The sequence below is a fragment of the Camellia sinensis genome, chromosome 2, assembly GCF_055761805.1.
Source record: "Camellia sinensis isolate YWXY chromosome 2, ASM5576180v1, whole genome shotgun sequence".
NCBI lineage: Eukaryota > Viridiplantae > Streptophyta > Magnoliopsida > Ericales > Theaceae > Camellia > Camellia sinensis.
This window is the reverse complement of record NC_138962.1, coordinates 44,555,002-44,580,876: the sequence shown is the minus strand read 5'-3', so window position 1 is coordinate 44,580,876 and position 25,875 is coordinate 44,555,002.

The window sequence follows — 25,875 nt, the reverse complement described above, 5'->3', positions numbered from 1 at the left end:
CTCGAACCCCTCTAACCACCTCGCCCACTAGTCTTCAAGTGGAGTTTTTGCCTGTTCAGGCATGTTATGAAAGTAGGAGAGAAGAAAAAAGAGAAACTCTATATTGAATTATGTTAATGAAATACAAGAAGCCTGTATTTATAGGTTGAGAAGAAACCTAGATAAGTATAGAAAAGGAGATGAGATACATCTACAATACAAATAGATAAGTTTAAAAGAATAATATATATCTAACATCCCCCCCTTAAGCTCAATGTGGTAAGTCAGATATCAACTTGAGTTTGGAGAGGAGATCAGAAAAGCGTCCTGGAAGATGAGCTTTGGTGAAGAGGTCGGTGGTCTGATTAGCAGAGGTAACAAAGAGAAGACGAACATGGCCACTAGTAACATGTTGTCATATGAAATGGAAATCAATCTCAATATGCTTGGTGTGATCATGGAAGACATCATTAAGTGCAATTTGAATAGCACTCTGACTGTCTCAATAAAGATTGGTGGTAGCAGAATAAGAAACACCCATGTCAGAAAGAAGTTAACAAAGCCACACAAGCTCCTGAGTAGTGTCAGCAAGAGCACGATACTCAGCCTTGGTACTAAAATGAGCAACAAGGGTTTACTTCTTGCTACGCCAGGAAATGAGAGAGTTGCCCAAGAAAAAGTAGAACCCAGTAGTGGAACGACGATCAGTAGGATCCCCTGCCCAATCGACATTAGAAAATGCATGTAGTTGTAGAGAAGAGTGAGGGGAGTAGTGAAGACCATGAAACAGAGTTCCTTTGAGATAGTACAAAATACGAACTAGAGCAGCATAGTGTGGAAAGCGAGGAACAACCATAAATTGACTGATAATGTGAACAACATAAGCAATATCTAGACGAGTAATTATGAGATAGACAAGACTGCCAACTAGTTGACGATATAAAGTGGCATCAAACAATAGGGGACTGTCAAGGGGTGTAAGACGAGTCTAAGGTTCAACTGGAGTAGTGACAGTCTTGCAATCGGTAAGCCTAGCACGAGCCAAGAGATCAGAAGTATACTTGGCCTAGGTAAGAAAATAACCAAAGGAATCTTGAGAAATTTCCAAGCCAAGGAAGTAGCTAAGCGAACCCAAATCTTTCATCTCAAACTGACGATGGAGAAACTGTTTGAGACTAGAAATATCCACTGTGTCATCTCCAGTGATAATCATATCATCCACATAGAGGAGAAGGAGAATAGTACCACCCTCCATTTTACGTTGAAACAAGGCAGAATCATAGGCACTAGAAGAAAAACCAAAGTCACAAATGGTAGAGTTAAACTTAGCAAACCAGGCACGCGAAGTTTGTTTCAAACCATACAAACACGACGGAGTTTGCAAACTTTGTTTGATGGAACATAAGAACCAGGAGGGGGTTGCATATATATTTCCTCAGTGGGATCACCATTGAGAAATGTATTCTTGACATCCATCTGATAAAGACTCCAGTGGCGAGTAGCAGTGACGGCTAGTAAGTTGCGAACTGAAGTAAGATAGGCAACAGGAGCAAATGTTTCCTTATAGTCAATCCCGTGTTCTTGACAAGATGAGCTTTGTAACGCTCAATGGAACCATCAAAATGAGTTTTGATCTTGTAAACCCATTTGCAACTAACAATATGTTTTCCAGGAGGAAGATCAACCACATCCCAAGTATGAGTTTGATCGAAAGCCTGCAGTTCATCAGTCATAGCTTGCTGCCTAAGAGGGTTAGAAGAAGCTTCTCGATAAGAAGTAGGTTCATGAGAGCAAAAGGCAGTGGAACCAACAATATAATCATGGAGAAGAACAGAAGGTTGCCTTACCCATATAGAATGACGCTCTGGTGGAGGAGGAACCTCAATGGGAGGTGGAGATGGAGGAACCTCCACTGGAGCTGGAGAAGGCGTAGGCCGTCAGTAGACATAGGATCCTTAGGATGAATGATAGGCGTAGGCGGCTGTGGAAGCATGGGGCCAGAATCTACATCAAAGTAATCAAAAAAATATCAGTATAGATCGATGAGTGGGTGGATTGAGGTAGGTGAAACTTGGAAAGAGTAGAGAAAATTTTGTGTTCCCAGAAGACCACATGGCGGGAAATATGAAGACGCTTGGAGATAGGATCTCACCAATGATGCCCTTTATATTCTATGCCATACCCTAGAAAACAACAAAGACAAGAACGAGGTTCTAGTTTAATGTGTTCATGAGGCTGAAGTAGAACAAAACAAGCAGAACCAAAAACATTAAGAGTGGTATAGTCAGGAGGAGAACCATACAAGCACTCGTAAGGAGAAGTGTTAGCTATTACAGGTGTAGGGGCATGATTGATGGTGTGGATGGCAGTGAGGGCAGCTTTCCCCTAAAATTTTTCAGGACAAGAAGAAGAGATGAGAAGAGCCCAGGTAGTGTTGAGAATATGACAATGCTTTCTTTTGGCTCGTCCATTTTGTTGAGAGGTGCCTACAAAAGATCAATGGGATAGGGTACCATGAGCCCAAAGAAAAGAAAAAAAAATCAGAATCCAAGTACCCCTTAGCATTATCAGAACGAAAAAGCTTAATAGTACGAGAAAATTAAGTGTGAACCATGGCAGAGAAATCATAGTAAATCTGTTTAAGTTCATAGCGATTTTTGAGAAGAAAAAGCCAAGTATAGAGAGAAAAAGCATCAAAAAAAATCACAAAATGTCTAGACCCTCCCCCCCCCCCCCCCATGGTTGGTGTGAGGGAAGGTCCCCAAATATCTGAATGCACAAGATCAAAAGGAGCAGCAGAAATAGAATTACTTTGATTAAATGGTAAGACAGGTTGTTTAGCGATTTGAGAAGATAAACAATCGACATCTTCAAGACGGGCACAACCTAACTGACAACTAGAAACTAAAGTTTTCAAATGACTAAAAGAGACATGTCTTAAAGCACAATGACAAAGATGAAAAGAACACATAGTAGATACAGCAGCAACAGTAGATGATTTGTATGGATTGCGAAGATGGATATGCTCGAACAGACGTCCATGCTTATAGCCTATCCCAAGGATCTGTCTCGTCTAAGGGTCCTGTACCAAACAACCATTAGCAGAAAAGGTAATAGTTAGATCAAGTTCACATAACTGACCAACACATATAAGGTTCAATTGAAGAGCATGAATATGGTAAGCATCAGAAAGAGACACAGTGGAAGTAGAGATTTGGCCAATAAGACTAACAGGCATATGAGAACCATCAACAATGTGTATAGTGGGAGCAAAAGAAGATGATGATAAAGAAGAAAACAGAGTGGAGTCAAAAGTCATGTGATTACAGCATACAGAATCAAAATACCATGAAGAGTTACCTGAGGTTACTGAAAGAGCAATAGAGGGAGGAGTACCAGATTTGGTGAGCACCTGGTGGATAATGGACTCAACATCATCCATAGAGAAGAAAGGAGCAGAAGAATCCTCAGAGGCAATAGCAGCAAGGCAAGAACTGTGGCCAGATTTGGACTGATACCCAGAACGAGAAGCCCTTTTCTTGGATGAAGTAGCGGACGGAGCTCGAGGACAATTACTTTGGAGATGGCCTGGAGCAGTCTTGTGACAAGTTAAGCATTCGCGAACCTGGCAGTGAACAAGAGAATGATTGGCTGGCAGGTCTCGGTTGCGACAATAACTGCAAATGATTGGCTGTGAAGATAAGGGACTTTGAAAAAATGGCGGAGCAAGAACAAAATCCATGTTTTGAGATTTGAGAATCCCAAAACGAGTCTCCTTTGATAAGAGCTCAGTAATGGCTTGCCCTAAAGTAGGCAAGGGAAAATGATGGAGCAAAGAAGCACGCACGGACTCAAAAGTACTATAAAGAGCCATAAGAAACTGTAATAGTTGTTGATGATTCTGATAAGTAATAAATAGCTGTGCATCCTCAAAATGGGCCCATGGAGGTTCAGAAAGAGCGAGTTGGTCCTAAATAGATGACATCTGGGATAAGAAGTCATTGAGAGACTGACTGGGTGCCTAGTGCATGTGATAAAGAGTCTGCAACAATTGATATTAATGAGCATGTCCAGTGGTCTGATAACGTTCCTTCAAGAAATCCCAAATTGTTTTGGCAGGAAAGGCAAGGGAATCATCATGTAGCTCGACTTTTCGTGCCCTACTTTCGAAAGTCGAATAAGCCCTACAGTATCGGACTCCCGCGGTTCTGAATCTGATCTCACAAGTGTAATGTGAAATAGATAAACACCAAAGAGTCCAAATTCGACAAATTTTTTGAAAAATTGATTTTGAATCAAATTGCCAAAATGGACTGTTTTGCCAGATATAGAGTTGCCACCTAAATATTTTTTGGAAAATTTAGGAACCCATGACTCGTGCCAAAGGCCACGTGTCCATCATCACCAAGATTGTCTCGGCTAGGGAACTTAGGTACAAGAGGGGAAGGTCATGAATTGAGCACTCCCGCTTGCCCGATCAAAGATCGGCCTCTACTAATCATGATATGAATCTTATGTACATTCCGGTTATTAGGCTAGCATTACTATGTGATGCGTACACACACAAGTATAGACTAGCTTGCAAGAATTGGAACATTTGATTCATGTTTGTTTTTGAAAAAGAGTTTGTGAATGTGCCACTTGAAAAATGGGCTTAAATGTACATGAATCAATCTATCCCAATTCAAGCAATTAGCCTTTATCCATAGGCATTCAAACAATTATAGTAATTAAGCATTTAGCCTCATGGCAAGCATGCTAGACATGGCAACAATCACACTCATGCAATATGCCAAAGCAAGTAAAGGCTTACCTAGTACTCCAAGCCAAAAAGAAGATGATAGAGTTAGAAAAATGCGTGATCCTAACTAGGCAATATGACTAATGCAACACATGCAATATGCAATTACTAGGCTTAGCTACTAATATGGCCAATAAATAATTTTGATAGCATGTAGTCTAAGCACATATTCAAAGAAACACTGAACTAACAATGCAAGTTAGAATGATGAACCGAGCCTCGGTGCATGCAAAACAAGTAGGCGCAAACATGAAGTATGCTAAACAAAGCATGATGACCTAAACTAACCATCATAAGCTAGTAAATAAAAGGGAGAAAGACGTGAGGTTAGAAGACATACACGTTATTATAACATTACACCCTCACACAGAAGGGTCCGAATGAACTAACTAGCTAACTAATTACCTAGCTATTACAACAATAAATGAATAAGTTAGCTAAACTACTTAACTAATTATTACAAACTAAATGAATTAATTAATTAACTAATCTAGCTAACTAAAATAATTACAACACGAGACGAATTAGCTATTCTAACTAATTATTTACAAAGCCACTATTTTAATCACAACACTAATATATTCATAACACGGATCCCGAGGATCAATGGAGGGCTCATGCATGAATGCGGTTTCCACCCGAAAAAGTTACTGTTTCTACTGCTGAATGCCTCTATTGCATAATAGAACATTTGCATTGATTTTCACCACCAGACTAACTTTGTTCTGCTTCAAAAGGACAGTGCTTGATTTTGCACTGGTGGCTGGCAGAGGGCCTGCCGTCCACTGATGATGGCTTGCTGGCCATAAAAGATGGCTTGTCAGCCACCAACAGTGGCCTGCCAGCCACTGCTGACTGGGTTGTCCTGTTGCAACAGAGAGCAAATAGAGCAGAGACAGTGTATTCTCAAGGGTTTGTTTGTACAATTTACCTCTCCTTATCATTTGAACAGCTCAATGGAGTAGTAAAACTTGATTCATGAACCATCAGTCTATGCAATTTCATTGCATGATGGCTTATGAACCAAAGTGTGCAAGTTCATTAAATGTAACAAAATAAGACTCTCAAAACCACCTCCCTATCATGAAAGATCAAGAGAAGTAGTGGACAATGAATCTTGAACCATTTTCATCACTAATGAGTATGAAACGACTCAAGACTCAAGGGTTCAATTAACGTCCAATTGAACCCTAACCAATTATTATCTTGCACCTTTTTTGGCCTCTATTTTATTACTTCATTTTAGATTACCATTCATTTTTTAGTCAATTGAGTCCAAAGGTGAATTTAAGTCCTCTAATAGAAAGAGGGCTCAAACCAATAGTTGCTTTGGGCATGAAAGAGACATCATACCGTTGGTAATAAACCTCCAAAGGGATTAAACCATTAAGCATAACATCTCAATCTTATGTTTAAAAAAACAAGTAGTTTCAAATCACTTTCAAAGCAAAACGAAAACCAAGACGAGAAAAGAAAACACAGCTCAGGATTGCGTTTCACGTATCCTGAGAAAAAGAAAAATGAAAATCGCTCATGGTCGTGTTTCACGTATCCCGAGATAAAAAACCGCTCAAGGTTGCGCTTCACGCATCTTGAGAAACAGATAAACGAAAACCGCTTAGGCTCGCGCTTCACGCTTTCCGAGAGAAAACACGAGAGGTGTATGACAGATGCACAAAATGAACAAATGCGATAGATGCACAAAGTGAATGAGTTAATACAGTGACAACGCATATTCCATGCATGATAGACAACTGACGTATGATGTTAATTGAAGGCATGTTCTATGCAAGAAACAAAAATATATTCTACGCATGAAAGAAGAGCATATTCTATGCACAATTGATAGCGTGTTCTATACATGAATCATAAATGATGCAAGACATGCGTGCAGCATGCATATATGTGAAATGCACATTCTATGCAACGGAAGTGAACAAAGACAGAATTTGACAAAACGAATGAAACAATATCCGGTGACAACCTCCGATTTACCTCTTAGAGGAATTACAACATGTTCAAAAGGATACACCTCGTTCATAGTAGCAAATGGGACACGTTCAAATCGGAACGCAGCTGCAAGCTTTTGAAACAGAACCTTCCACACACTAGAAGCACAAAACAGCACGAGGACCCATCTGAGAGTCACCGGCTACCTGCTGGCCACCTGTAGACTACTAGAAGACCTTGCTGGCCACAGATGTGGCCTACCGGCCACCGATGGTAGATTCGGGGCAAAATAGACTTTTTGCTTTGGGTCTTTAAGTATAGGACTCAAGCCTTCATTTCCTCACTTTTCCAAGGCTGAAAATCCTCCCCTCTCTCTCCAAACACTTTCTCTTTCTAGATTTGTGCTTTATATGCGTTTTCCAATACCCCACGTAAACTTTTTTCATAAAACCCTCTTAGTTCTCTACATTTTGAATCGATTAGATTTTGATTTCGTCACTTTTTCTCAGATTTTCACCACTTTAGGTTTGTTCCCCTCAAGTTTCTCTTGGGTTTCGTGAACTTTCCCGGACTTTGACTTTTTCTCTTATTTTCTCTCTCCTAGGGTTGACTTTTTCAAAGTTTACCCTATTGTCTCCATTTTTCTTCACTTTTCACCTACTTTTCACCCATTTTCCAAATGGCAGATGAGATTCCTCACAACAAAGCTCCTCCAGAGGTTCCACCCATGTTTCCACCTGTTGCTAAGGTAGAGAAGACGGCAGTTGCTGAGGCTGGTGAGGTAGCTCAGGGCATTGAGGCTAACGTTGACGTGAAGTTTGCGCCAGAGGTTGAGCCAGAGCCATTACCATTGAGAGTGCGACCCTTCGACCCAGCAACATATCATCCCTGTACGCACATCTTACCGCCTGGAGGTAATAGGCGTTTCAGCAACTTTGCTCATGGTGTACTAGAGGACCTCCTGCTGAGGGAGCTGGCCTCCCATCTTTCATCCAGCGCTACTGAGGTATGAACTCTATTTTCATGCATTCTTGCTTTTCTTTTAACTGTATTTCTTGCACTACCTTTCATTCGATTGTACTTTTTCACTGCCTGATCTGCTTCATCTGTTCTTTGCCACAGGGAGACTCCCGTGCCTATAGGGGGTATGGAGCGACGACAGCGATGGATTGGTACAACGAGCTTCCTGTTAGGGTCCGCGACATCATCGATGAGACTGGTTTCGGCCTTTTCTGCTCTAGCCTAACACGCGTCATAGCGAGCTGCCCCCTTTTAGGAGTGCTAGTGGAGAGGTAGTGGGACACCACCAACTCTTTTCACCTCTCTATTGTTGGGGAAATGACAACGACTCCCTATGACTTTGCCATGATCACAGGCTTAGGAGTAGGGGGGCAATCCAATCCTCTTTGACATAGACATGGGGGAGTGGGAGGCTGCTTAGGTCGACCTATTGGGAGTGCACCCACCTCTATACCGGCTAGCCACGGTGAGATATAGTTGGTTCACTGAGCAGTTCCGTGGAAGCGAGCCCGAAACGCTGGAGGAGATGGAGCAATATGCTCGGGGCTTCTTGATGTTTGTCCTCGGCGCCATCTTGTTTTTGAACAGGTGGAACACCGTGGGTTTATATCTGTTGAGTGCCCTGGTGATCGTTTCCCGAGTACACTTCTACGATTGGGGCGAAGCTGGCCTCGCCACCCTATATGGCTATATGAGCTCCGCCTCTCGCCTGAGGAAAGAGCGGATCGGAGGTTACTAGCGAGCTTGGGAGGTATGCATTTCAATTTCCTCTTTGTATTTTACACTTCCTACTTCACATTTTTTGCTTTATATCTATTCAACACCTATAGTTTCTACTTTGTACTTTCTATATCTGTTCATACTGTGTGTTTTCTGCTTTGCATTTTTTATATCTATTCATGCTCTATGCTTTCTGTTTTGCATTTTCTATATCAGTTCATGCTCTGTGCTTATCTCTGCACTTTTTATTTCTGTTCATGCTTTATACTTATCTCTGCACTTTCTTCGCAGCTATGGGTTTATGCATATTTTCCAGCCCTTGCTCCAGAGCCTATGGAAGAGCTATCCCTGGTGGTTCTCTACTCGAGACGATACGATGGTCGGTATCGGCGCCAGAGTCGCGAGACCTTTGCCTTCTTTCACCATTACTTTGATACTGTGGTCGTCCACGAGGTAACCCGAAACACAGTCATTTTTGCTTTACTACTGTTCTGATTCATATTTTAACAACTAATGGCAACTAACAATCTGTACATTCTCTATTTGCAGATCGCATGGCAGCCCTGGGCCATGATGCCAGCCGGGGTGCGGGACCAGTACGCGGGAGCGTGGGGTACATCGCGTTTCCAGATTCTGCTGGAGGGCCCAGTCTACCGGGCTTGGTTTTTGAGCGTGAGATTTTGTGGGCTTGCTTAATCTGGTTGTTTCGATGCCACCCCCGAGTCTATGAGGACAGCGGACAACCTATTTGTTGACGCAGTCATACAGTTCATGGTGGGCTTAGACGCTGACTTCTTCGGAGGAGAGGGTGATTACATGACCTTTATTCAGACCCACCTTATGCCTCCTCTGACGGGGGCTCACGCAGGCAAGAAAGTAAGGGCTCCTGTGGCAGGCGAGACGACTCGGGAAATTAGGGCCTCTGATAGAAGGGCTCTCCCATGGAGCAGATTATCTGTTGGCCAGAGCTTCCCACTGCACTCACATGTTGGCGGCCTACTGGGACTGCTTACCAAATCCCAATCGAGCCGGCAGAGGCTAGACACGAGCTTGTCGGAGTTCGAGGCTCATCCTAGGTATGGACCACACTTTATCATTTGCACCTCTACATTTCCATTTCAGATATGTTTATCCCAGACGTTGATCACCTAAATGCATTTGCAGACATCTATAGAGTATACGGGGAGCCTCCTCGAGCTGGTGGCTTCCCTAATAGGTGTGGTGCAGAGGAGGGAGACGCTGCTTGGTCTCCATGATATCTAGGTAATTTCCTTCAGTTCAGCATGCATTTCATTACTAACTCTGTTTGCGTTTCTACTATCATATTCCACTGATACACATGTATTTTAACTGTAGTCTTTCCTAAACTGCACTGATATACTGCTTTGGCACACTGCACTCACACATTGTACTCATACTGTATCTGATTTCTGCATACCACTTATTCTGCATACTATGCTTGCATCTGATACACACACGGTAGCTGATATGTTGATAATTAATTTTTTTCAGATCCCATTTGCACCGATGGCACCAGCGGCAGCACCAGCACCGGTAGTACCTCCTCCAGTAGCATGGAGGAGAGAGAGAGAGACAGGCCTCAGCTTGTGGCCGAGATGTGAGTCGCGATCGAGGCAGATATAGGGGCACCCGAGGTCAGAGCAGTCCTTCAGAGCCCATTTTGAGCAACAACGATGCAGAGACTAGTGACTCCGAGGAGGCAGTTAGTCAGCATTCTAAGTCATTCGAGAGTGGAGATAATGATGCTGGCTCGGGGCCCGAGAGCGGAGGTGACACCGAGGTGGACTCTGAGGCAGAAAACGGAGACGCTATCGGCTCTGGTTCAGAGTCTGATTCTGACAGCGATGCCGATGGAGATAGTGACCCCGAGTCCTCCCCTCCGAGAAAGAGGACGGAGAGGGCCTCTCGGGCCTGAGGCGACTGGCGCTGATTTTTGTACTTAGGCCTCATTTGGGAACAGGCTAATTTAGTAACTTTTTGGCTATTTGGCTAAAAAGGTAGGTAAAAAAAACTTGTATGTTTGGGATGACTTTTTGGCTAATTACGAAAAGATGTGCAAAAAGTAGAGAGAAAAGAGAATCTTTGACTTTTTAGTATGAGTTGTTGGCTTTTTGGCTAATTTAGTAACTTTTTGGCTAATTGGCTAAAATAGCCTCTTGCCAAACGAGGCCTTATACTTTTTTTTTTTTTTGGGTAGCACTAGCACATGTATAGCTTCAGATAGGTTTTATTTTTGCTTTGAAACTTGTACACCATGTTGTAAAAACCCTGATCCGAACAAAACCCCGCAGTTTTTATGAAAAGTGTTGTTATTTTTGCATCATGAGCACCATATTTGCATGAATGGACATAGAATTGAATTGGCCAAGAACGCGCTTGATTGAAACAATGTTCTTAATCGGGTAATGAGCCGACCAACAATCGAAATACAAAATACAAAATACAACTTGATAAACAAAGCAAAAACAACTCAAATACAAATAAACACACTTCCTGAAACCAAAAATACTCAAAACAAGACCTTAAACATTCAAAGATTGAGACAGAACACATGTTGCCAACACTACCCAGCATGTAGGTGGACAGCAGGCCAGAAAGAGGGACTGCCGGCCACAAAGAAAAGTTGCCGGCTAGAGGGGAGTGGCCTGCCGATTACAAGAGGTGGTTGGCAGTGTGAGTGACCTCTAGATTGTTGACAGTTAGCTTCCACTCATAGCCTTATCTTCTACAAAAGGTTCAGCTTCGTGATTTCTTTTCCAGAACCTCATTTCAGCTGCAATTTCTTTCACAAATGGAGCCATTTTTTTACCGAAAAGCTAGTGGATTGGATAGCTGCTTTAGACGGCACATAAAAAGTAAATTTCTGGGGTTTTGGCATAAATGCACTTTTTCTGTTGAGCCGTACTCCTTTTTTTTTTTTCCGTTCCTCTATGCCGCGGTGCCCTCAAAATATAGTATAAATCAACCCAAGAGATTCACAAGCATAATATGAAATGTATTACTTTCATTCATCAGAGTTTATATTACAAAAGAGATTACATGCATTACACTTTCATAAATATTAATTATGAAACTACAGCATGTAACACTAATTAATAACAACAAAATAAATGCCTTACGGGCTTACATGTTTCTAAGAGATAACTTGGTTACAACAAAAGTGAGAGTCATAAGCTCTTTACAATTAAAGCCCTCGGTTTAAGAAGAAAACATATAAACATATAGGTAACAAAAATAGAGCCTTCAGCCCCGTCCTCTCAAACTATGCCCTTGGAGGTGGCATGTCACCTATACTTGAAAATGGTTTCCCAAATAGGGTGAGCCAAAACCCAGTAAAGATATGCTAAAACAATATACGAGAATTAACTAAGATATCAGCATTAGATAAATGTTTAATACTTGCAAACCAAATATCGACATCTATATTTCAATCCAATTCTATTCATTTATCCAAATCAATTCATTGATATAGTTCATTGAATTCTAAACAATTCAAAACGAGACTACAAGTCATTTATTAATACTTCAATAACAACCATTATTCAAACACTTCCATTTTCTTGCCATTTTACGGAATCATATCCGAGGGAACTGGCACCCATATATACATATAAGATTTCGTGACTTTCACCCTGGACACTCCAGCTAACTTAATTTTCAATGGAGTTCATCCCCTATCTACTCCCAAACAATAGAGTACATCCTCTATCTCCTCTCAAACAATGATATATATACAATGCATTTAAAAGCATTGTCATATACAATGACTAACCAAATCATATATTCAATAGTTTAGTCAAACCGTCATATTCAATGACATAATTCAAATGATTAGTTTCAATTCACCTAATCCTAATACAGTTTCTAAAACAATCATAGTTATCTTTCACTGATAGCCCAAAACAAATATTTCTAAACATATATACAATTTATCAAACAGATAATTTATCAAATTTCCATAGGTGAGTGATTTAACTAATCCAACTACACCATTCGATTATACACCCTTCCAATTTCATATTTCCCATGACAATTTTATTATTTATTCAAAACAGTCATTTAACACAAATTAGGGCAAAACCTTACTCTTTTTCCAATATCATCCCCAAGACCCAATCTCACCACTTATTTTCATATAACACCATAATTAAGCCCTCATCTACATATATGAAGCGAAATATAGGAAACCCCTCTTTCAAAATTTAAACCCAAACCCTAACTTCAACCAAATCTTTTCAAATCCCACCATTTATACAAAATGACAAATACCTAGGTTAAAACCCATATTAAAGAGTAGAATATCCCTACCTCAAGTGTAGAAGCTCAAAGAGGAAGAAGGAGAATCTTGAAAATGCACAAAATCAAGCTTTACTCGGATGGAATGGAAGCCCACAAAATGCTCCACCTTTCTCTCAAGGGAAGTAGGGTAGAGGTGCTTGGATCTTGGAGTATTTATAGAGAGAGAGAGAGAGAGAGCTTTATAGAGAGAGGCTGTCGGATTAGGGTTTTGAGTGAAAAGAGATACAAAAAGTGATAAAAAAATCTTCTACTGCGAACTGATAGATGCAGTCCTCGCTAGAGCGAAGAAGTCATCGCTTGAGCGATCAGACACAACAAATGACCTCGCTCGAGTGTAAGAAGCGTCGCTCAAGCACAGAATGCAAAGCTTTAGGTCTGCCACAAACGCAGATGCACGCTCGAGCACAAGAAGTCTCGCTTGATCGAAGAAGTAATTTCACCAGACTCGCTCGAGCGAAGAACCTCGCTCAAGCGCAAGAAACCTTGCTCGAGCAAAGAAGCCAATTACACAAGGCTTGCTCGAGCGCAAGAAGCCTTGTTCGAGCGAAGAAGCCAAAATCTGGGCAACAACAACCTAGACCAAGTAACAACCAACCTATTTCAAACTCGCCCAACAAGTACTAAAGCTCAAACACAAAGGGTCAAAAGGGGAAAAACAAGACATGGATACAATATTCAACTACGGAACTCGAGTCCAGAACACTACCAAGGTTGGGGCAAAATCGGGGTCGTTATACGAGGCCCGATGTTGAGACCCAATTACACATATCTTTTGCTTCGTGGGACAAGAAATATGCCTGACACTTGAAGAATTTCAGACACTAATGGAATCCCGACGAGATGAGGAAATCATGCCTCAGCCCCGTTTTGGCCACGCCCAAGCTTTGGGAAGGATGTGTGGGCTCACTTTGCACGAGGCTCGATCTTTGGCCCACAACGGAGAGCTAAACATATCTAGCTTGATTCATTGATTCTCCGATATCGGTGACAGAGGCGACCTTCTCTAGCGAGATTTTTGGCAACATGCCCTCTGCTTATGTATGCTTACACATTTCCTTCTTGCCCCTAGTTTTGGTGGGTCCAGCATTCGTTTGATCGAAATGGCCCAAGGTCTAAAAGAAGGTAAGAGTTGCATTGGTTTGGCACTGGCCGAGACCTTGATGGGCTTAGATGCCCTTCATCGGCGAGAGACTACTAGATTCGAGGGAAGTCCGCTACTTCTTCAGGTATTGTTTCCCATCATTCCTCATATGTGTTTCTTACATCACTCGGCACTCATGCTATATTTTTCTCTCAAAGCCCTTTTCTTATTTTTCTCTTAACATACATCTCTCTATTCTTTAATCTCTCTTTTCTTTTATCCCTTCTTAGGTGTGGCTTATAGATAAGCTGAAGGTAGTGGACTCTTTCTTTGAGTACTTAGCTTGAGGTTATTTTTTCCGCCACCGACTAGTGGATTTCCCGAATGAGGGATGGTGGTGCAACTAGATGTACAACAGGTTTGCTGCTAACATAGCTTGGCGTTGCCCCTGGCTTAATCTGACCGAGATGAGTTACAGCATGGCTCGGTAATTTGGCATACAATTGATTGGCCTCACGCATTGCATGTTCTACTTCCTTTTCCGATTCACTCGTCAGTTTAGGCATGATCAGACCCACCTAGAGGAGGTGGTAGAGTACCCGGTTTCATTTCCCATTTGTGGTTCACACTTGGCTAGGTACCTCACTGCTTAGAGGACGAGAGAGCTTCTGGCCCCTGCCCTTATTTTCAGTTACGCCCTTTCTGGCGAATGCTTGGCTAGGCTTGAGGATGAGGCACAAACCGAGCCCACTTTGGCTTCAAAACCTTCCACAAACATGAGCAAAGGATGCAAGAGCACCTGACTCACCTATGTCCCTAGTTTATTGCTTTGACTTTTCTTTTCAAGTTTTTTCGATTTAATAAAAGCAACTTTGATTTGTATCAAAGAGTTGGAAAACTTTATGTTGAAATCAATGAAATTAAAGTTGTGAGCATTGAAATTTTGAACAAAATCAACTTTTATTAAAACTTTCCAAAACCATTTGCGAAAATGATCACCAGCTGACACCCATGGAATCAATCCTTAAGATGTACAACCCCGAATCAAAAGATTAGAAATGCTCCTGATTGAACACTACTGCTCTGCATTGTAACTAGATCTTCTCTCAAAGTAAAGATCACAACCGAACTCTCAGGTAAAGGACAAACAGAGATGACCTGATCAAACACATGGACAGGACAGTTGAGTTTGGGTGATTATAGCCGAACTTCAGGATGAAGTTGCTTACGTATCCTGAAGATGGGAATCAGGCATTACGTAGTTTAGTTGAGGTTCACTTGAGTATTAACTCTCTCCTTTTGCGCTTTAACTTTTGCCAAAGTTGCCCTTAAGGGTTTACAATATTGCGAGCTTAGTTTTTCTTTATTTCTAATTTTCCAGACTCTAACTTTTGCCTAGGTCGCCCTTTCGTGTTTTTGGCCTAGCAAGCCTCTCAGGGATAGTATTTCTTTAACTTGTCCATGTTGATCGGTTATGAAAATTCCAAGCCATCTATGTCCATGAGAACAATAGCTCCACCCGACCAGATAGCTTTGACGATGTAATGACCAGTTTAATTGAGTTTGAACTTGCCCCTAGGGTCATGAATGGGAGCTCGGTTGTCTTTCAGCACCATATCCCTCTCCTTGATATTCTGAGACTTAACTTTCTTGTTAAAATCCCTAGTAATTCTGCGTTGATAGCCCTAAACATGATACAATGCCTTCAGCCTTCTCTCATCAAACAGCATCAGCTCCTTAAATCTACTCTATTGCCAGTCTGCCTCTTCTATCTGACACTTAGCCATAACTAGCAGTGACGGGACTTCTATTTCAATTGGAAAAACGGTTTCCATCCTGTAGACAAGAGAATAAGGAGTTGCCCTTGTGGACATCCGGATTGAAGTTTTGTTGCCTCAAAGTGCGAATGGCAATTTATCTGGCCAGTCTCTGTAGGTCTCAACCATCTTCTGTAAGATATTATTGATGTTCTTGTTGGCGGCTTCAACAACTCCATTGGTTTGCGGCCTATATGTAGACGACTTATGGAAAGCCACATTGTATTTCTCTAACAAGTCTATCACCTCTTTCTTGAAGTAGGAACCATTATCTGATATGATCTCGTTTGCGACTCCGTATCGGCAAATGATATTGTTTCTGATGAACTTGGCCATGTGCGATGCTTTTAACACTACATAAAACTGAGCTTCCACCCACTTTGTAAAGTAATCAATTGCCACCAAGATATATTCATGCCCATTCGACCCTTTTGGTGTGACTGCACCAATAACGTTGATTTCCCAGACTGAGAAAGGCCATGATAAAGTCATGTTGTACAATTTTGACGGCGGGATATTCATGCGATTGGCATGGATTTGGCATTCGTAACGGGACTTCGTGGCCCTTGTATATTCTCCGCGTGAGACGTAGCGAGAATTGTATAATTCTCTTACATCCTTTCTACATGTAATGTAGTTTGTTTTTTATTTTCTTGCTTAAAACTGTTGCATGTTATGCTTCATTACAGCTCCCTTTGCATGATCATAAGTTATGTTCGGCACCGTGCATGTCATTTACATTTTGCCCCTGCCTTCGGGCACATATCTTTGTTATCTTACATGCTTGTCTAAGTCTTCGGCCTCGTTAAAAATGGGTCGGCTCTGGGCTTTGACATTCACTCCCGTCATTGTTATAACTTTTGAGTTCTGTCAAAGAGGGGCAACTGTAGACACCCCATTTTTGACCGTCCTCAAGACTTGGACGTCATCGTTTGAACACTCGATGATCATCCATGCCTGTGTTCGTTTTGAGTTCCCAGAGGCCTCGATCGCGCGCCTTGCCTCAAGATCTCTCAACTTGTTTATTTTGTGCTTGGTTGTGGACCAAGCACTTGTGTTTTTGCTTCTGAGGGAAGAAGGTGGCTTGTTTTCCATCCCCTCAATCCACCGGCCAAGGCTTGAAGTCATCGGCCCTGTTTTCTTGCCATCGGCCAAAAATATTGGCCGATCGGCACTCTTTTTAGTTGATCGGCACTTATGTTGGTCGATCGGCCATTTTTGGTGGCCGAACCCTGTTCATCTACTTTATGCAGATATTTTATGCCAGATGGCACAGCTGGCATCCACAATTCACCCCTCCATACACGTGTATGTGTATGGAGGGATTTGCGCCTTGTTTAGCTTGCTTAGGAAGCTTTATAATTTGGAATTCTATAAGAACTCCTCCCTTCTCAAGGGTTCTGAAAATCTGAGAGATATGACATATATCTCTCTCTATATATATTTGACCTCTCTCTCTTATTTAGTGCTTGTTCTTGCTCTAAAGTGTTGTATTGTCTTATTATTGCACACAAACACCTACTAGAACACCATCCTTGGTTGCTGAGGTGCTAGGGAGTTGGTGTTAGAGTTCTTGAGGTGGTTTTAATCAGAGAAAGGTGTTGGAGCCTTGTTCTTGAAGGTGTTCTTCAAGGGTGAGCATTCTTGCTTTAGATACCCCATTTTGGCTTAAGCTTTTAGCCCTTCTTGCTTATTGTTTTAAGCTTAGCTATTAACTGATAAAAGTTCTATTTTTACTTGCTTTAGACCTTTGTTTAAGGTCTCTTCTTGGTTTGGGGTTGTTTACCCCCTCCAAGGCCTTGTGTTAGGCCATCCCCTTTGGCCTTTGTTCTTAGCTTTGCATGGCTTTCTACCACTGAAATCCAGAGGATTTTCAGTGGTGGGAAGGTGGTCTCGAGGTCTTAAATAGGAGAGGGTCATCCTCTCTCCTTGTTGTCTTGAATGCTTGCATAAATGGCTTATGTTTGTGGCTTGTATGCTTAGCTTGTTTTAGCTTTATTTCAGTGTGTATTAGGCTTTATTTTGCCATAATATACCTCTGTTTCAAGTTGGTTTGATGGCCACTTATATGCTTCATATACTTGTCTTGCAATCCTCTTGTTTGCCTCAACATGCATCATGTTGTAATATGTCATTTTAGCATGATTTTGGCTCAACTCCATGAAGCTTTTAGCCTTGTTTTACCATGCTAGAGCTCTGTCTTGCCTTGTCTTTGTCATGCTTGCATTGTTTTGTATAGCCACCATGTAATCTAGCTTGTTAGCTTTGAGTGTTCAAGTCACTAGCATGCTTTACTTGGGACATTTCAATGATTTGGCATCACTTGTTATGTTATTTCAGTCCATATAGTATGCTTGTACACTTGCACTTATCACTCCTTTAATGTTTTAAAGAGTTGATGTCTTATGCCTCATGAATGGACCATTGTGTATGCCTCCATGTTTAGGCTTCTAGGATGACATTTCAATGTGTTTTTGGTCTTGTTCTAACATGCCATAACTTTGATTTTATTTGCTTAAATCATACCATGTTTGGTTTTGATAGGTGTATTGTAACACCCTTTTGTAGCCTTGCATGCCTCATGCTTTTGGACTTTTATTCTAGCTTGTGTTGGCTAGGTTTAAGCTTGTTTTTGGTCCTATCTTGACCTGCCTTGGGACTGTTTTGATAGCCCTTGGCCCTTTGGGGCTTGCCTTGTGTGGCCATGGTTAAAGTCCCTTAGCGAGCCTTAAGCTTTAGGCTTTCTTGCATGCCATATTTGCTTTGTTTGGTTGATTTGGCATCAATCCTCACATATTTTCAGAGCTTATTGCATTGCCACATTCTCATGTTTGTCACACCTTGCTCATGTTTGAGAGTTGTGTCTTGTTGCCTAGCTTATGGGCCAATTGGCATGCATGTTTGTTTTCCATTTTGGTACCATCATTTTAGCACTATTGGCCACTGATTTGGGCCTATTTGAGAGCTGTCCATTTTGGTTTAAGTCCATCCTTTGCATGTTGTTGCATGCTTGCCTTGCATGTTGTCACATGCTTGTTGCATATTTAGTACCTTGCATGTTGTTGCATGCTAGTATGTTGCATGCTTGTTGCATGCTTATCCCTTTATCATGTTGTTACATGCTTGTCTCATTTTATATGTTGTTGCATACTTGTCCACCTTTGCATGCCTTACATGTTTGAATGTTCATGTTGCATCTTGCATACTTGTTTAGGTTATATTGCATTTGGCATGCTTTCCACCATTAGCCTTGTATGGCATTGTCATTAACATGCTTATGTTGCATTGGATTTGCATCATGCTTGAGTTGCTTGCATGCTTAGGTTGCATAACATTGTATGTGCATCCCTTGCCTCTTGATCAAGCATGATAGAGGTTGGGCCCCCCCTTATGTGTTTTGGTGTGCATTTCATTTAATATTAATTGCACAATCGGCTCCTTTGGCCATCATGTATTGAAATGCGTGATTGATGGTCTGAGGATCGAGAACCATACTACCTTGAGTTCATGACATGATAGGAAGGCGTGCAAACATTGTCTTGTAAATGTATTACCATGATCTGTTTGTCCTCTGCTACAGCAACAGAAGCATTCTGCAGGAAGACATGGTCGATCGACCATGTTCAGTGCCGATCGACAACAAACATTTGGCCGAGAGCCTTATCATTGGTTGATGGCACCATTACCTTGGCTGATGACTATACCATTTGGCCGATGATCTCTCGCAGTGTCCATGAACTGGTTCTGGAGCATCACAGAGACTTGTTCAGTCTTCAGGGGTACAAAACAGTGCAAACAGAGGCAACATGAAGCATGGCGATGGATTTTCGAGCGAAGCCATCCGAGCATGCATTCATCCCTCGTCTCGAGGCCATTTCAATGCTTTAATAACTTAGAATAATTATTTATTTCGATTTGGTTGTGTAATTAATTAATTAGTTTGTTAGTTAGTTAATTAGATGATTTTTATAATTCTTTTGGTCTCTCCGTCGAGAGGGCGCAATTGTGTAATAAGCGTGCGTGTGTGTGATGCATGTCTTCCAGCCCCACGTCTTTCTCCCTTTTACTTACTGCTTACGATGGTTAGTTTTCGGGCATGTTTCATTTAGTATCCTTATGCTATGCATGTTTGCATCCATCCATTTGTATTGCATGCACCGGGCTCGGCGCATCATACTAACTGTATTGTATTTCAATTCCAAGTTGAATACATGTATCGAATTGTCGCATCTCATATGCCATTTTAAATTAGCCGAGCCTATTCTAGTTACACTTTGCATGTGTTGCATTAGCCATCTTAACATGAACTAGGATCATGCATGATTTCTAACTAGTTTCTTGTTTCGGCTTGGAGTACACTGTAAGTGTTTATGCTTTAACATCTTGCATGTATGTAAGTATTGCCATGACAGCATGCTTGCCATGAGGCTAATTGCTTATGTGATATAACTGCCTGAATGCATGTGGGTGAAGGTTGGATTACCTGAATTGGAACGATTAATTGAAATCCGTGTTTTAGCCTACTTGCGAGTAGCAAACTTCAAACCATTTCCAAACAAATGAAAATGCAATGCTTTATTCCAAATTAGGCGATCTAGTCTATACTTGTGTGTTATGCGCATCACATAGTAATTTTAGCTAATTAACCGGAATAAGAACACATATGTTGTCAAAACAAAATATCATGCTTAGTACAGACCGATCTTCAGATCGGGCGAGCGAGGGTGCTCATAGATGACCTTCCCCAATCGTACCCAAGTTCCCGAGCCGAGGCAACTTTGGTGATGACAGACACGTGGCCTTTGGCAACGAGTCAGGGTTTCCTAAATTCCCCTAAAATAAAATATTTAGGTGGCGGGTCTGTATCTGGCAAAGCAGTCCATGTTTGGCACTTCTTTCTTAAAAATTAGTTTTTCAAAACGATTTGCCAGATTTAGACTCTTTGGTGATATATCGGTCTTGCATTGCACTTTCCAAGATTAGATTCAGAATCGTGACATTGAGTCCGAACTGTAGTAGCATAAAGCCCAAGGGCGTGTCTACAGCCTGTAGCTGAGCTTATAGTGTTTCCTGACTTGCTTGGCTCTGGCTCTGGCTCTACCTCTGCCTCTGATTTCTTCTCCTTTTCTGACCCAGTCCTCTTTGGTGGGTACACAGCCCAGACCAAAGGCATATGGGTTGTGTGACACATTTATTAATGCAACAACGCCTTTCCAGCCACTTCTTCCAAGTCCCATTCCTGGCACATGCTGCAGTTTATTCATGAAATTGATAGACTGGGAGCTGACATACATGCCCTCATCTGCGACTAGAATGGTCTGCACTACCCGAGACTCAGCCAGAGTGAACCTTGAGAAGAATATATCCTCCTCGCCATGAGTGATCTCCAACACTGATGTAGTTACCTCTGGCAGCGGATGGATGGATGAATTCCCGAAAATAATCACCACTCCTTTTTCGTGAGGGTACTTCAGCATTTGGTGAAGGGTAGAGGAGACAACTTTCACAAGATACAACTAGGGCCTCCCTAGCAGTAAGTTGAATATGGCCAGCACATCCAGGACATAGAACTTGACATCTTGCTGAGCTGGGCCCACCTGGACTCTGATTTGCACCATGCCCGTGACCTCCCTACTCGTATTATCATATGCCCGAATTACTTGCATTGTGGGCACAAAGTCTGTTGGTTTAAGGCCGATGGCATAAGCTGTACGGGAAAGACAAACATTGATAGCCGAACTGGTGTCTATCAACACCACCGGTACCTATTTTCCCCTGCACTCAATAGATATGTATAAGGGTTTATTGTGAGCTGAGCCTTTTACCGGCAGTTCTTTGTCAGAAAAGGTTTGGGTTGGCCCAATGTCACCTGGGAAGACCAATCCCACAAGCTGTTCAGGGGTAGTGTTAATGGACAATTTAGCTTTGTCCATTATTGACAGTACTGCTGTCGATATACCCGAGAGGCCATAGAAGACCCCAGATTGAGATGTCAGCTTGGATTTTCTTAAGCTGTTTCAACACTGCCTCTTCTTCCAGCTGTTTCTCTTTTTGTTTCTCAACCTCTCTGTCTTTTCCAGATGCCTCAGCTTGATCTGAGTGCGGTGACTTAAAATACCGCCCACTTGATGTCATGTGATCTATTTCTTCTGCATACCACGTATTATTTGGAAGGCACTCACCCCAGTCTTCGTCGGTGTGGGCCAGATGTAGATCGTCATCATCCCACCATATACCTTCAGCAGCCAACAAACAGTTGTTCGGCTTCATTCGGATCACTTTCACATCACAGGAATCCCCTACAGGATGTTGGGTCAGCACTACTTTTTGGTTGTCTTCAATCCTCTCTCGTTCAAACTTCTTTAGTGCAACTTCCTGTTCTGTGTCTACAGTGCTCACAGCGTCCAGTTCCTGAGCTGAATTTTCCATGCAAGTGTTCTCCGGCAGTTTTTCCTTTTTATCGGCCTTTCCGGTCACTACAGCAATTCCTGCTCCCTTTTCCTCCAATTTCATTTCAGTTCCTTCCTCCTTATCCGGCTCATTACTCAGCCACCCAGAGTTGTCGGTTGATCCATTCAAGTCGAACCAGCCAATCTGCACATCCCTTTGATCTTGCTCGTCTAAGAACTGCAGGTTGTCTAAATCCTCATCAAGTTCCGCCAAATCATCCAACCCTTGGCTCGGGCCATCCTCCCTAACCACATTAACATCTACTACAGTCGGCAACACTAATTCCGGCTTGACTTGATCAATTGGCATAATGTAGCAGCTTGGATCATACACCCCCTTAGGCAAGTCCTCGGAGCTCTCTGGCAACGGACTTATACTTTCCTCTAAGGCTAGCCTCTCTTCTACTGCAACTGTCACCTCCACAGGCTTAGGTTGAAGTGTGGACGTGTCCATCATGCACAAATCTGTACTTTCAGGAATGAACAACGTCAGTCTTGGTAGGTGAGAAGGGGTAATATATACGTTGGGGTCGTAGGAAATGGCTAGTGTATGGATTAGGTTTAGATTTTGAGGTGGGGGGACTTGATTGTGGGTCGGGAGAGGGTTTGTAGTTACATTTGGTTTCTGGGTTGGTGCGATAATAAGGTCTTGAATCTTATGACACAATCGAAAGCATTGGTCGGTATTATGACCATGCTATTGTTGAAACACACAGTACTTTGTTGGGTTGTGTTTGGGTGGAAGAGGATTAGGTAATGGGAGAGGTTCTAATGGTTTGAGGTGCCCTTTTTTACCAACACCTTCATGGCTTGAGACAGGGTCATGTAGAGTTGGATGAAGGTCCTTTGGGATCGGGTAGGGTTGGCTGAAGTTTGTGCAATTGTGTTGGCAAAAGGATTGGTAGTCTTGGTTGTGGTGGTGACAACACTCACATCTGATGGCCTCGCAGCTGTGCTACCACTAATGGTAGCATTGGAACTGTGCACAAAAGGCCTTTTTGTCTGTTCTTTCTCATCTGTTATCATCCCTTGTTTCATGGCGTTTTCGATCTGAACTCTCATCTCATGGAGCTCAGTCAATGTGAAAAGAGATAGGATGATCATTTTCAATAATAACTTTCCGTGCAGATTGCGGGACTACCATCCTTATCTGGTCTTTCTCGGAAGGCCTTGTGGTCATCATTGAAGCTTTAGTCCTCCACCTCGTTACAAATTCTGAGAAGCCCTCCTTCGGCTCTTGGCGTGTTGCCTCAAGATCACGAGTTATGACCTCGATCTGCGTGTTATACGAGTACTGAACAATAAAGGCCTTAGCCATTTCCTCCCAATTCTGCTTAATAGAATCCTCCAACTTCGCATACCAAATGGCCGCTATACCAAACATGGTACGGCCAAAAAGAAAGAGCTTTTGTAATCTGGTCTGGCCTATCGGCCGCAGGATGTCTGAAAATAACCGTAGATGAACCATGGGATCTCCGGAGCCATCGAATCGATCGATGTGCGGCATTTTGAACTGATCTGGCAATGTCACTGCAGAATCAGTATACCCATCTTCTATGTCGGGAATGGAATTAACACCTTGTGCTCTCTTAAATAGCTTCTCTAGCTTGTTGACCTTAAGCATAGTTGGGTCAACCTCAAACTCAAACAGAGCCTCGGTTTGATACACAGGTGTTTTGGAGGCTTGTGCTAGGTCGGCTCTGCCAGATTGCCTTGATTTTCTTGGACATTAGAAGTATGGGCAGTGGTTCCAGGTGCTGGGATACCCGTAGGAGGTGCATGGGATGCAGAAGCCGTTGCTAACTGTGTTTGTTATTGTTGCAACCTGTTTATTACCTTAGCCTGACGAGCTGTGACCTCGGCCTAATGAGCAGCATCTTGCTGTAGGGTTTCAACTATTTTCTAAAGATGATTTATTAAATATCCATATTGACTGGAGGATATTGTGTCATCGGAATAGGTGAGTGATCTCGTGCTGGACTAGAAGTAGAAGACTGTCCCTGAGCCTAACTGGATGCAGGTGAATTAAGGGGTGACTGCTATAAAAACTGGACCGGTGAACTCTGCATGACTTTCCTCCGTCTCGTAACCGGTGGGAGTGAAGTAAACATGGGTTGTCCTCTAACAAGATCCCCAACTTTGCAAAGCCTTCTGACTCGGTTCCAGAGCACTTGGGAGATATTTGAACTTTCTGAAGCTATGGTGTTAAACTACCTAGCAAAAGAAATAAAGAAAAAAGAAAGTAGCAATAAGAAACTGCACAACACCTCAGCTAATGATGTTACCAACATAGATGTAATCAAAGTTGTAGGACTGCACTCAACACTGAATTCTGCCCCCTCAAAACGGATACCAAACTTGCAACTGATACGCACATTCCTGTACAGTTTCACTGTAAAGAACATACTAGTTAAGTGAGAGCCAAAACACCCCTATGAGAGGGTAAGGTTACCCTATTCACTATTCAAACAAAGCGGTTTCATGCAATCCTGTATTCGGGTGAGCATCATGTCCTAGTTTGGAATAGTCTCTACGGCTTTTCGATATGCAACTAGGCTAAATGGTCAGAAGGGTACCTCAGCAAGACTACCTAATATATCTCTCACTCCTAACACTGAGAAATGAAAGAAGGATCAAACGGTACAGCAGTAGTCTAGATCCAAGGGTTGTGTTCCCATCATGGCAGAGCCCGTGACCGGTCAGCCTTTTGGCAAGCTTTTCGGGTAAGCCTCCGGCAAATCGTCTAGGAATAGCAAATGGCAAACACAGTGACATAAACGCAACAATGCAAATGTAATGCATAGAAACATATAAGTGTAGATAAAAGTTCACATCATGAAGTTCAAGTCAAGTTCTCTAAATCCCTAGTAGAGTCGCCAGAAACTGTAGCTTGACTTTTTGTGCCCCATTTCGGAAGTCAAATAAGCCCTATAGTATCGAACTCCTGCGGTTCTGAATCTAATCTCACAAGTACAATGTGAAATAGATAAACACCAAAGAGTCCAAATCTGACAAATCTTTTGGAAAATCGATTTTGAATCAAATTGCCAAAAATGGACTGCTTTGCCAGATATAGAGTCGCCACTTAAATATTTTTTAGAAAATTTAGGAACCCATGACTCGTGCCAAAGGCTACGTGTCCGTCATTACCAAGATTGTCTTGGCTCAGGAACTTAGGTACGAGAGGGGAAGGTCATGAATTGAGCATCCCCGCTCGCCCTATCAAAGATCGACCTCTACTAATCATGATATGAATCTTATGTATATTATATGCTCTTGTTCCGGTTATTAGGCTAGCATTACTATGTGATGCACACACACACAAGTATAGACTAACTTGCAAGAATTAGAACATTTGATTCATGTTTGTTTTTGAAAAAGAGTTTGTGAATGTGCCACTTGAAAAGTGGGCTTAAATGTACATGAATCAATCCCAATTCAAGCAATTAGCCTTCATCCACAGGCATTCAAGCAATTACAGCAATTAAGCATTTAGCCTCATGGCAAGCATGCTAGATATGGCAACAATCACACTCATGCAATATGCCAAAGTGAGTAAAGGCTTACCTAGTACTCCAAGCCAAAAAAAAGATTATAGAGTTAGAAAAATGCGTGATCCTAACTAGGCAATATGACTAATGCAACACATGCGATATGCAATTACTAAGCTCGGCTACTAATATGGAAATTGATAGCATACGGTCTAAGCACATATTCAAAGAAACACTAAACTAACAA